Consider the following 14,050-nt stretch of genomic DNA (forward strand, 5'->3'; position numbering starts at 1 on the left):
TAAGATTTGTACATTTGTCAATTTTAAGTTGGAGATCATATGACTATTGACTGTTTTTTAATTGATCAGAAAAGGACATTTTAGTTTGCCCATACCACAGACTTCCTGCTTTTACCAGTTCTGTGTCTATAGATGGTACCTAAAGTAGAAGTCTAAGGATATAGCAGACACTTGTCAGCAACTAGGCACATCACCACTTGTCTGCCTCAAGCTGATTTCCGAGCTTGATCTTCCCCCAGCACTGGGACTCCTACCTAACCCAGCACCAGCTACCTTAACACTGGCTGCCAGTCTCATTCTCTGGGATTTTCATTACATGGAAATTTTTACTGGTTCTGTTGTCGACAGACTTTATATGTCACTTCATTATTAGTCACTTCATTGTACAGTTCTATACAGTAAAACCGACGTAAATGTGTTTACACATAACCAATATACATGTATTAAAAATTGACCTACTACTACTGGGCAAAATAACTTAATTTCCTTTTCTTAGGATCTGCATGATTACTGCATGAGGGAAGAGAGAGAACTTCAGCTTTCATGAGATTAATTTATAGGCTAAATATTTCCAAATTAATTAATTTAGTTATGCCAAAATCTGTGATGACGACAGTTACCCTTCCAACATAATACATCTTCTTCATCTTCATCGTTTTTTTATGTTTTAAATTATATAGAACAATTAAGTTCTATTTTATTTCGGTCAATGGAAGGCAACAATTAACAAGCTGTGGCTGTGTCTTCATTTCTCTCTGTCTCTTTGTACAGTTCTGAAATGTGCATTCTTTAACCATATATTTTAATCAATAAATAAATGTGCAAAATAAGGACTAGATTCAGTGTCTAGACCAGTGATGGCGAACCTATGACACGCGTGTCAGTGCTGACACGCGTAGCCATTTGGGGTGACACGCGCAGGATTTCCTGCGATTCATCCTCGGCTCCTGCACGGCCGCCGAGGATGAAAGAATCGGGTCCTCCAGCACAGATTCTTTCATCCTCGGCGGCCGTGCAGGAGCCGAGGATGAATCGCAGGAAATCCTGCGTGTGTCACCCCCCCAAAAAAAAGGGGGGGGGGCGGGACGTGCAGTAGCGAACCTAGCGGGGGGCGGGGCGGTGGAGGAGCAGGCTCGCAAGGGAGCGGTATCGGAGGTCTTTAACAGACCACCGGCTCCCTTGAGTGATTTTAAGCCGGTTCAAGGATCTCCCTTGAACCCGGCTTAAAATCACTCAAGGGAGCCGGAGGTCTGTTAAAAACCTCCGATACCGCTCCCTTGCGATCCGCACGGCAACAGCTGTTGTGCGCCGGGGTTTGTTGTCAGATCCCGGCGCACAACACTGAAGCCGCGCCCACCGCTGTCCGTGCCCTCTGACCCGGAAGAAGACAGAGAAGACAGAAGAACTGAAGAAGAGGAGCGAAGAGAAGAAAGAGGAGCTGTAAGAAGAAAAGAGGAAAGGTAGGAAAGCATACAGTGAGAGTGGATTGGTGTATGTGTGTGGATTGGTATGTGTGTGGATTGGTATGTGTGTGGATTGGTATGTGTGTGGATTGGTATGTGTGTGGATTGGTATGTGTGTGGATTGGTATGTGTGTGGATTAGTATATGTGTGTGGATTGGTGTATGTGTGTGGATTGGTGTATGTGTGTGGATTGGTGTATGTGTGTGGATTGGTATATATGTGTGTGGATTGGTATGTGTGTGGATTGGTATGTGTGTGGATTGGTGTATGTGTGTGGATTGGTGTATGTGTGTGGATTGGTGTATGTGTGTGGATTGGTATATGTGTGTGGATTGATATATATGTGTGGATTGGTATATATGTGTGTATTGGTATATGTGTGTGGATTGGTATATATGTGTGGATTGGTATATGTGTGTGGATTGGTATATATGTGTGGATTGGTATATATGTGTGTATTGGTATATGTGTGTGGATTGGTATATATGTGTGGATTGGTATGTGTGTGGATTGGAATACGTGTAGATTGGTATACGTGTGGATTGGTATACGTGTGGATTGGTATGCGTGTGGATTGGTATACGTGTGGATTGGTATGTGTGTGGATTGGTAAGCGTGTGAGAGTGATGGGTGTTATGCTGTACCATTTCCAATGTATTTTTCATTATATAATTATGCTCTAAAGTACATCATAACTCCCATCACTCTATACTGTTCCATACAGTGGCAGAGCTGGGAGACAGAGGCCTTGCACCCCCACCGCAGGACTCCTGAAAGGTAAGTAGTTACTAAGCAGGTATGTTAAATAATTTGTTTTTGGTTTATTAAATACAATTATATATTGCAATTATACATTTTTGTAGGTTAAACTATAAATTGCGCAAAATTATGTTTTTTTGTCGAAGTGACACACCACGCGAGTTATGCTCGATTTTTTGCCGATTTTTGACACACCACGCCAAAAAGGTTGCCCATCACTGGTCTAGACAGACCATATTATCCCTTACTCATTTAGGCATCAAGATTTGTTTCACCCGTAACAATAATTCTGATTGGGAAAATCCTTCTGCCTCTGAAAAGCAGTCATTGTTACATATCCACCAGGAACATCTGGATGACCTCTGGGAAGCCAAAACTATCTGCCAAAGCTTAAAAAAATTTATGTGCAGCTGAACAGCTTCAAATTAGAAGTTCCCATGGCAACTACTTCTGCTGTCATGTGGGAAGTTAACACAGACCAATACATACATAAATAAGTAAATGAATAATACTGTTAAATAAGCACATAATTAATTTGAAAAACACAGGAGTTACCCCAGTATCTTGTCAAACCATAAATGACGACATATGCACCTTCTCTTATGTCACATCTGCTTTTGTAACGTAATCTAGCAGACTTCCTTTTTTTCACCTCACCCACTAATGCTTGGTATGGTCCAATATATTACAAGAACCTTAAAATGGCTTTTTCGAATACTTTTAATGTGTCATAGTAAGTAAATTGATAGAAGCCAAGAGAACAAAGGATTATAGCTCCCAACCAGCCAAGTATTTTTAGCAACTTGTTTGGAGAGGAGTAAGGTTCATCTGGAATTAAGTGTTAGCCGTTTAACAAAAATAGGAAGGGTAACAGTCATTGGGACACAAATTGCCACAAGATGTGGTTCAGGCTAAGAAAAATATACTAAAGCTCTATACTCTCTGTGTCTATTCCCTGTAGTTTGGGATAGCCGTATGAGTCCAGTGTACAAGAATGCAAAAAAACAGAATGTTGCAGAATCTTGTAATACCTTTTTTATTGGACTAACAGTATTTAAAATATTATTTCGAGAGTCTTGACTTGATAAAGGGAGGACTCCTAGCTTGTTTATTATTTTGAATACTGTTAGTCCAATAAAAAGGTATTACAAGATTCTGCAACATTCTGTTTTTTTGCATTGTGTCTATTCAAAAAGCTTGAAAAGCAGTGTAGATCCAGTAATACCGTTATAGGCAAATTAAGCCACAAGCACTGAACAGCTAGGGTTTCAGTTGCAGAGTGGTGACTTCTGATGTGGCACAGAAAACATCTTTAATCTTTAATAGCACTAGGTTTTAGGCACTAGCAATGTTAGCCGTTAAGCTGGCAAGGGTACGGGCCATGTGTTTTTATTATTAGAGATGACAGTTCAGATTTCATTGTCTGGCTATTCCATGAAGAGCCCCCAGTCCTCTCCACCTCTGTGGTTGGCATCTCCGGTACAATAAAAGGTATTGTGCTCCTTTTAGAAACATACTAGTATCTTAAAAGTATGCAGCACCTTTTAGTGAGTTCCATGGTGGATGTGATGAGCTGACAAAGCACCCATGGTGTAGTTAGGCTGTTTGGGGAGATATCCCTTGTAATCGGCCCATTGTGCGATGGGACACCATGTAGCATAATTGCCCAAGATGGCAATAATGGATATGCAGTATGCCTGCAACCAATCCAGGCAGAGCTGGACTGGCCCACCGGGATACCGGGAAATTTCCCGGTGGTACGGCAGGTCCGTGGGCCAGGCGGCCGGCAGACCGACATTCAAAACAGCCGCTGAGTGGCTGCGAGCGGGATTGAAAGCCGCCTCCTCCAGCTGCCGGCGCTTAATGAAATTAAAGGGGCTGGCGTGCACGCACCGCGCCGCCCAATGGCCGTTCCTCAGCACTTCGTCCCACGTCTAATTTCATTAGGCGCCGGCGGCTGGAGGAGGCGGCTTTCAATCCCGCTCGCAGCCACTCAGCGGCTATTTTGAATGTCGGTCTGCCGGCCGCCTGGCAGGGGAAGGAGTGTTATATGCGGGGCATAAGGCTTTTCTCGAGGCAGAGTGCCCCATGATATGTCTTTTAACCCCCTTTTATGCCACTCTGCCTCCAGAAATGCCTTTTAACGGCCTATATGCCACTCTGCCTCTAAAAATGCCTTTTAACCCCCTATATGCCACTCTGCCTCCAGAAATGCCTTATACCCCCCATATGCCACTCTGTCCCATGATATGCCTTTTAACCCCCTATATGCCAAAGTGGAACTTTTTCATCTAAAAATGTTTGCAGTAGCAAATTTTTAGATTCTATTATGTCTAATGTATTTAATTTATTAGGGCCTTTTAACACTTTTGCTTTCTGGCATTTTAATACAAATAATGTGATAAAAAGAATGTTTTATAGTTATTTGTATGGCAAATAGTGTGACTTGGGTATATATTAGGGGTGTGTGTGGGTATAAGAGCTCGACCGCAAGATAAACTATATGGGACTGGTCTCCAAATGTTTCCAGGGCTGCTTTTCATTCCCAGTCTGGCCCTGAATCCAGGAGAAGAAAAGTATGTCTTAATTGCCAACCAGACAGTAATCCAGCAGAGAAAGATTATGCCTTTACTAATAGATTTCAATTATACAGGACAGAAAGGTTCCAAGATCTGCTGCAAATATAGCACTAATACAAGAGAGATGAGCATTTCATTCATATGAACCGTATATTCAAGATATCAAAATTATTCTTTATGTAGTTCATGGACCAGAATTAGGAAACTGCCATGGCAAAGTGAGTTAAAATGTAGATTTATCAATGGTTAAGCATAAATGGAGGACCACAAAATCATAAACTTACTTTAAATTACCATTAAATGACTCTATACTAAAGGCCAGCTCTTTGGTTTATGAAGCCATTGATGAATCTTCCTGGTCCCCCAGAATGGATCTACTGTTAATACAACCGAGACCCAAGCAGAAGTGTCCCTACCACTTCTACTACTACTTACTCCATGTAATGGGTTTGAATTGGTTATTTTGACCAACATTTGGGTACAGATTCCCATACCAATGCATGTATACATACTATAAAATACCTCATTGTTCGTTCAAAATATAGTTTAAAAAATGAACAAAGGTATTAAAGAGCAAAATAAGAAAATAAATAATAATTGTAGCTTTATGCATTCAGAGATACTATTTAGGAGAATACACCTACAGTTGAAGGATGTGTAGTTACCCTTTGTTTAATGTATTAATAATATGTGTTTAAAAGGTCACCTGGTCACTTTAACCAGGTATAAATCTCGGAGAGTGATATGACAGATTTGCAGTTACTAAGGTATTAATCTATGAAAGTAGGATGATAGATTTACCGGTGAACAGGTGATCCTTAAAAGCAGATTGATGGTTGCATTAGTATCCAGGCAACAATTCACTAAAGTAGAATAAAGGATTCCCCGCAAGTAAGACATCAATGCAAGAGAGCAGAATAATAGATTTATACTTGGTCTACTGTCAGTCTGTGAGTGTACATTAATAGAAAGGCATAACCCCCCCACCATCACCACTAATAATTTAAGTCTAATGTATATTTGTGATGAATTTACCACTAACAGGCATCAATTTCTGATAACACATTTATATGTACCCTGACATAGACTTCATTCTGTTAAAAGAAACATGTCTTTCATTAGCTTCGCAGATATTTTTTGAAAAATGATAGGTTTGTTATATTACTGATAAAGTGGTCTCTTTACTTTAGGTGAAAACGTAAACGGTGTAAATGCACATTACGCACTGTGCAATGATTTTTGAACCCATCGAGAAGCAGGTTTGGTTCTGTTTTGATTGAAAAGAGATGATCAAAGCAGAGCATTTCCTTCCATTGATCATGGTGTAACTCCCTTTAAAAGAGAATCAAAAGCAAAATAAACACAACACCCCATTAAGGGTATTAATTGTGGCTTCCATTAAAAAAAAAGCAATGTAGGCGAGTCACAAGCAGGGTTCTCTTGCTTATCTACTGGACAAATCAAACATATGCCCACACATCCATAAATACACACACAGGCAATACCACATACCAACAACCAATTGAAATAGGTATAAGGATTTCCTCTCCTCTCCCTATGCCTGCTTTTGGCATACAAAGGGATTCAAAATCTGATGTGATATAACTGATAAGATTGTTAAACTTAAATTATGCTAAGTAAAAGATTGTACTTAACTTCATATTTCACTTGTAATTTAATTAGGCTAAAAATGCCAAGTAATGAAATTTTAGCATTTGAAAGGCCAGTATTAAAAGATCAACATCACTTCATATTGGAAAGCCAAAAGATGATCTAATCCCATGATGGTCGACTTGTTAATAAAATCAGCTATGCACCATTTAACAAATGAAAGAAATGTAAATTTAAAAATGTTTGATCTACTATACATTTATTGTGAAACCATACTAGACTAATGAAGATTGCTGATAAATGCCATTCAACATTTTCTAATGAAATATGCAACTATCATTTGAAATAGTACATATTCCTTATGAGGCTCTATATAACCCTTGCATTTTAATGGAAAATGCATATCTGTACAACTACCTATACCTATACCGCATCTGCCATCCAGCCATCTTTGCAGTGGGTGTGGGGCAGGGGAAGGCTGGCACCTTTTGGGGTGGTAAAGACATGTCCTCCCCCCATAACCTAGCACTAACACATACTCATTAACACACACTCCTTCTCACATGCACATTCATGCCTACACACAAACAATTATACATTCATGCTCACACACCCCACACATATACACATACAATCGCATTCTAAAATACACACATACATATCCACTCACTTCCTCCATGACTCGCGGGCTCACATAAAAGTGGATGAATTGTACAATATACTTTGTGCACAATTAAGTGCACAATAAAGTGATTATTTTGACCATATCATCATCATTTTTATGTATATTTTCCAATTAAGATATTGGGGCGTGAACTATCAAACTATCAAATGTTTTGTTGCAAATAGTCAACAGGGTCGCAAGAAAGGCGTTGAGAATAAAATACAGAAATTAACTGCCAGAGATTTGAGAAGAATCAAACATGAAGCTACCAGGAACCCATTATCCTCAAGTGGGGTCATATTCCACAACTGCAGCCTACCTGGAGTGTCCAGAAGTACAAGGTGTTTAGTGCTCAGAGACATGACCACAGTACGGAAGGCTGAAACCCAACCACCGCTGAACAAGACACATAAGTGGAAACGTCAAGACTGGGCCAATAAATATAAATATAAATATAAGGTTTTATGGACTGATGAGATGAGATGAGAGTGACTCTTGACGGTCCAGATGGATGGGGCCATGGCTGGATCAGTACCGGGCAAAGAGCTCCAGTTCAACATAGACGCCAGTAAGTTGAGGAGGGGTACTGGTATGGGTTGGTATTATCAAAGACGAGCTAGTTGGACCTTTTCGGGTTGAAGATGGACTCAAACTCAACTCCCAAACCTACTGCGACTTTTTAGGAGACACTTTCTTCAAACAGCGGTACAGGAAAAGGTTTGCATCAAGAAGACCATGATTTTTATGCAGGACAATGCTCCATCTCATGCATCAAAGTACTCCACTGCATGGCTAGCCACTAAAGGCCTTAAAGATGAAAAAATAATGACACGGCCCCCTTCCTCACCTGACCTATTGAGAACTTGTGGGCCCTTCTTAAACACCAGATTTACGCTGAAGGAAAACAGTACACTTCTCTGAACAGTGTCTAGGAGGCTGTTGTTGCTGCTGCACATGTTGATCGTCAACAGATCAATAACCTGACAGACTACATGAATGGAAGGCTTATGATTGTTATTGAAAAGAAGGGTGGCTATATCGGTCACTGATTTTTTAGAAATGTCACAAATGTTTATTTGTAAATTTTGAGTTGTTTGTTTATTCTCACTTTAACATTAACATTATTCTCACTTTAACAGATGAAAATAAACACGTAAGATGGGAAAAATAGACAATGGGCGGTCCCTAAACCCATGTACGGGCTTTGTCATTAAGGGGTTAATTGTGCACACTAATAGTTGCCCAATAATTGTGCAAACATAGGTATTCTCCTAACGAAGCCAAAACCTCATGTTTTGGATTGACGGAGAGCATTGTAGTTGTTCAATAATAAATAATAATCCTCAAAAATACAACTTGCCTAATAATTGTGCACATAGTGTATGATTCTTTATTCTCCTAGTATGGAAATCATATTATACACTGATCAGCCATAATGTTATGACCACCTGCCTAATAACATATTTGCTCGAGGAGTATAAAAAAGTATAGGAAAAACATTTAACTAGTAAATATTAATTCATGTAAACATTTTTTTCATATTTAATAAAACCTATGATTGAGAAAATATTTTGCACATCTGCCCCCAAGCTTGCCACTCTGCCCCAGAAATGCCTTATATGCCACTCTGCCCCATGATATGCCTTTTAACCCTCTATATGCCACTCTGCCTCCAGAAATGCTTTATACCCTCCTATATGCCACTGTGCTCCATGATATGCACTCTGGCATATAGGGGGTTAAAAGGCATATCATGGGGGAGAGTGGCATATAGGGGGTTAAAAGGCATTTCTGAAGGCATATATACATATATGATTGCTAACAGCAATCACACTCCTATCATGCCCAGGCAGCCAGTACATGCTGGAATATAGGCATGATAGGAGTGTGATTACAGCCTCCCTATGCCATGCTACCGCCCCCCCTTACACATAAATGCTATTACACACACTCATTCACAAACATTTAAACACTCATTAATTCCCTTAATCACGCATACTTGCTAATAAACCCTCCCCCACCCCTTACCTGAACTGCAGATCTCTCGCTCGCAGACTTCTGCAGGGGCCTGGCTTCTTCCCTCTGCAACTTCTCTTTTCCCGCCCCCAGGAAGAAGGAGGGTTCACGTACTGGCGGGTACAAGAGACGCTGCTCGCACACTGTGCGACCAAAGCACCGGTAAGCAGTCTGGCCCTATTTGAGGTCTGATTAGAAGACGACCTTGATTATAAGACGAGGGGTATTTTTTTAGAGCATTTGCTCTGAAAAATCCTCTTCTTATAATCGAGCAAATACGTTATATTGTGTAGGTCTGCTTTTTGCCGCCAAATCAGCCCTAACCTGTCAAGGCATGGACTTCTGGACTTCTGAATGTGTGCTGTGGTATCTGGCACAAAGACTTTAGCAGCAGATCCTTTATGTCCTGTAAGATCCATGGATCTGACTTGTTTGTCCAGCATATCCCACAGATTCTTGACTGGATTGAGATCTAGGGAATGTGGAGGAAAAGTCAACACCGTAAACTCATTTTTGAACCATTCCTGAACCATTTCTGCTTTGTGGCAAAGCACATTTCAGTGTCCATGAAATGGTGTACACGGTCTGCAACAATGCATAGGTTGTTGCTACATGTCACATCCACATGAATGGCAGGACCCAAGGTTTTCTAGCAGAACATTGTCCAAAACAGCCTATGCCGGCTTGCCTTCTTCCCACAGTGTACCCTCCTACCATGTGTTCTCCAGGTCAGCGGCACACACCCTGCCATCCACATGACGGAAAACGTGATTCATCAGACCAGGCCACCTTCTTCCATTGCTCCGTGGTCCAGTTCTTATGCTCATTTGCCCATTATATGGTCTGAGGCTACAGAGCCCCATATGCAACAAACTGCGATGCACTGTGTGTTCTGACACCTTTCTATCAGAACCAACATTAACTTTTTCAGCAATTTGAGCCACAGTAGCTTGACTTCACGGGCCAGCCTTCTCTGCCTACATGCATCAATGAGCCTTGGCTGCCCATGACCTGTAGCCGGTTCACCACTTTTCCTTCCTTGGACCACTTTTAATAGGTACTGACCACTGCAGACTGGGAACACCCTACAAGAGCTGCAGTTTGGAGATGATCTGACCCAGTTGTCTAGCCATCACAATTTGGCCCTTATAAAAGTCACTCAGACCATTTTTCCTACTTCTAACATATCAACTTTGGGGATGAAATGTTCACTTGCTGCCAAATTTATCCCACCCACTGCCAAGTGCCATAATAACAAGATTATCAGTGTTATTGACTTTATCTGTCAGTGGTCATAAAGTTATGGCCTATCAGTGCATGATTACTTAATAGATAAGGACAAGGTGGCTTAGAATTCTACTGCTATAAAGAATTCTAGTGAAAACTTTGAGGAATAACACAAAATTGTATAGATAGAAAAGTGGCATGGCTGACAGATTAGTCGACAAGGCAGAAAGTCATCTTTAAAGACACACACCAGCCATCATACACACTTTAATGCACATGATAGCTGTGTGGCTCTTTAAAAAAGTGGTGTCCTCTTTGCCCCTTCACCTGCCTGCCCCTAGCTATTTTCTGTGCATTAGATAATAGCTGGGTGAATCCTTGCCTTGCATAAGCTTTCACCTCCACACAGCTATTTCCCATGCACAAAATGTATCCGTGCACATAATACATCTACCACCAGTCAGCTCCAGCACACACTCTAACACCATACATATACAGAAACATTCGCTCCATCACCATACACTTACACATGCATGCCTACACACACTCTCATCACCTATGCAGCTCACACAGCTCTCTTTCCCCCTCTCCCTCTTACATTGAGCTGAACCCTGTCTGCAGCTTGCACTGTGGTCTGTGGTACTGCAATACTACTATAGGGTCATGTAATAAGCACAACGTGACCCTGCAGAGCGCCATGCACCTGCAACACACACTTTAATGGAAGTTTGGAGACCTAAAAGTGGCTTGGATCCATGCCATGCATCGGCATCTAGAGGTGGAGTGTCAAGGACTGTGCATGCATAAGTGACCAATCACCAAGGTGCAAGAAATCCAACAGCCTGGGTAAGAAGAAAGTTATCTTAGTCAGATCAGGCCAAGTGACAAAACTTGCAAAACAGCATGTAGTCAAAGAACAAGCCAGTGTCCATGCACAAAACATGCACGAGACATGAGTAGCATTGTCTACATGCAACCAAGTGCCAAAACCTTAATGTAGCAAGCCAAAGAGACTGGACTATCTATCTGTACAGTGCCCTCCACTAATATTGGCACCCTTGGTAAGGGTGTGAAAAATTGTAATTATTGCCTAACCTTTTGATCTTTTGTTCAGAAAATACACAAACATACTCTGCTCTCATGGATGTCAAGCAATTGCAAACACAACAAAGGTTTATGAACAAAAACAAATGGTTAAATAAGTGTGGCACAATTATTGGCGCCCTTTTAGTCCATACTTTGTGCTACCTCCCTCCCTGCCAAGATAATATCTCTGAGTCTTCTCCTGTAATGCCTGATGAGGTTGGAGAATACATGGAAAGGGATCTGAGACCATTCTTCCATACAGAATCTCTCCAGATCCTTCAAATTTCGAGGTCAAGGCTGGTGGACTTTCTTCCTTAGTTCACCCCTTGGGTTTTCTATGGTGTTCAAGTCAGGGAACTGGTATGGCTTTGATTTTATGGTTAGTAAACCATTTTTGTGTTGATTTTGATGTATGTTTTGGATCATTGTCCTGCTGGAAGATTTGATGATTGTCCTTTTTAAGCTACCTCTCTAAAACCCACCTATGCTGTTTAATGCCAAAAAGCAGTATTCTGGTTTCATCTGACCCTACTATTTTCAGTAGTGTCTGGCAAACTGAAGACGGTAGAGTTTGTTCTTGAAGCCCTTCCAAACAACTTGTGGTGATGTAGGTGACATCAGATTGTAGTTTAGAAGACTTTCTGTCGCCAAGACGCAACTAACTTCTGCAATTCTCTTGTTGTGCTCCTTGGAGATTTTTTGGCCACTCGAACCATCCTCTTCACAGTGCATTGAAACAATATAGAAAAACATCCTCTTGCAGGTTGATTCATAACACGCCCAGTTGACTGTAACATCTTAATTATTGCCCTGATTGATTGATAACCAGTGTTATGCCCTAGAGGCAATTTTACTGGCATTTTGCCCTTACGTCCTTGAGCCAGTTTTTCTGGCATTATACTGCGATTAGCTCTTTAGGCGAAAAAGCGTTTAGTTGAAAGTACGTACCATGCATTATTGCAAATGTCAGGTAATCTAAATGATACAGAACCTGTGGCTGGTGACACTGTTTAGAATAACATGGATACCATGTCGATTTGGCACCCTCTGATTTTCCTTTCATTTTGAAATTAAGGTAATTTCCAGTATTTTTTGGTTTTGCAATGAGCATCAACAAAAGTCAGGGTCAGACTTTAAGTAAGGTTGGGATATATACGTGTTGCAACCCTCATTTAGTCATGGACAAGTGTATCATGGACTATTTTTCTAGAGCTTCTGCTGAAAAAGCAGATAAGGTGAAATTTCTTCATACTGTACCCTCAAGTAATACAGTTTATACTCCAAATGATGTTTACAAAGACATTTTTGATATGTAAGAATTATCATCCCATCCACTGTGTCTGTAGTACTGCAAGCTTTATTACCTAGTACATATACAGTTGTTTATGTAGTTTAGTTTTCTAGACTGTATTTAATAACCAATAGACGCACAGATTCAGACAATTCCAAAAGAATTCACATAGTTTTCCCTGCAATATATATATAATACTGCTACCAGGAACCTGTGGAAGTTTAAGTTCTAGATATACTTTTGATCTTATTGAATAATGTCTAGATATAAAATTACTGTTTCAATGGTATATGCATAATCAATTATTGAGAACACTTTTATTTGGGTAAATTTCTAAAGAGGCAGCATAGGGTTTTTTAATTCTAGCTAGCTATCAATGCATGAATACACCAGGGGGTATTTACCACGACCATGATCAGTTTAGGACAGAGAGCATAATAATGGATTTATAGCCAGTAGTCAGACATGAGCTCATGAGAACAGACTGATAAATAGACCAATGGCTGGTATCAATTTGTGAGCACAGATCCATAGATTTATTTATTTACCAGGAATGGAAGTAAACTCATGGCTTTGTTTCTTTCTAGGTGTCCGTGTGAGAGAGAAAGAATGAATGATTATTTGCTATATACCCACCCAAGAGATTAGAATAACGAATTTAACACTATTGGACATGAATCAATCCAGTACAGCTGGATAAGCTCACAGCTGTCTTAAGGAGGGAAATGGTGTTCAAGCTCCAGGCCTATTTCAACAAATAGGTTCATAATTGCCTTAAGCCATCATGATTTCCAGTCCTCTTATGTGCTGCTCTTTCAGTATATCATTAGTATGTGTGTATATTCACATACATATATCTTTTAAGTTGTTAAGTGTCTTACAGAAAAAGAGACGTGTAACTGGCTAAACCAAATCTAATATTATACCTCACAAACCTAAAAACTTTTTGTGTTGCACAGTAAGAAAAAAAGGGAAAACATTTGAGGTAAAGGATTTTCTACTAGGAAGAATAGGAATTTGCCCTAAACCTATTTTTAAGCCCCCCCCCCCCCGGGAAGGTTAGTCGGTATGTCTTATGAGCAAAATTCTTACACCAATCATTTTGCTCTTCCCACATCACATCCATACCTTGTCTATAAAGCTATTTTATTTTTTAGGTTGTAAGGGACACCTATATTTCAATCCAACCATGTCTACAGAAGCAAGCTTGCTAAAGGTTGTCCATATTCTAGACCTTTCTAGAATATGGGATGTGCAGTGGTTTATTGGAAGGAAATAAAGGCTAGGTAGCTTGTGGGAGGTATGGCACTAGGTTAATATCCTGTCCTGTACCCTCTGCTGTCATCGCCAATC

At 40.4% G+C, this 14,050-nt stretch overlaps 1 long non-coding RNA gene across 1 annotated transcript; it reads left to right on the forward strand.

Annotated features, from left to right (window-relative positions):
* Positions 1-1,258: 1,258 nt before the first annotated feature.
* On the forward strand, positions 1,259-1,432 carry LOC128492574 (uncharacterized). The gene is made up of 2 exons (XR_008354108.1): positions 1,259-1,300; positions 1,348-1,432. It is a non-coding gene; the product is annotated as an uncharacterized LOC128492574 (long non-coding RNA).
* The last annotated feature ends 12,618 nt before the right edge of the window (positions 1,433-14,050 follow it).

Source organism: Spea bombifrons, chromosome 4 (genome assembly GCF_027358695.1).
Source record: "Spea bombifrons isolate aSpeBom1 chromosome 4, aSpeBom1.2.pri, whole genome shotgun sequence".
NCBI classification, from domain to species: domain Eukaryota; kingdom Metazoa; phylum Chordata; class Amphibia; order Anura; family Pelobatidae; genus Spea; species Spea bombifrons.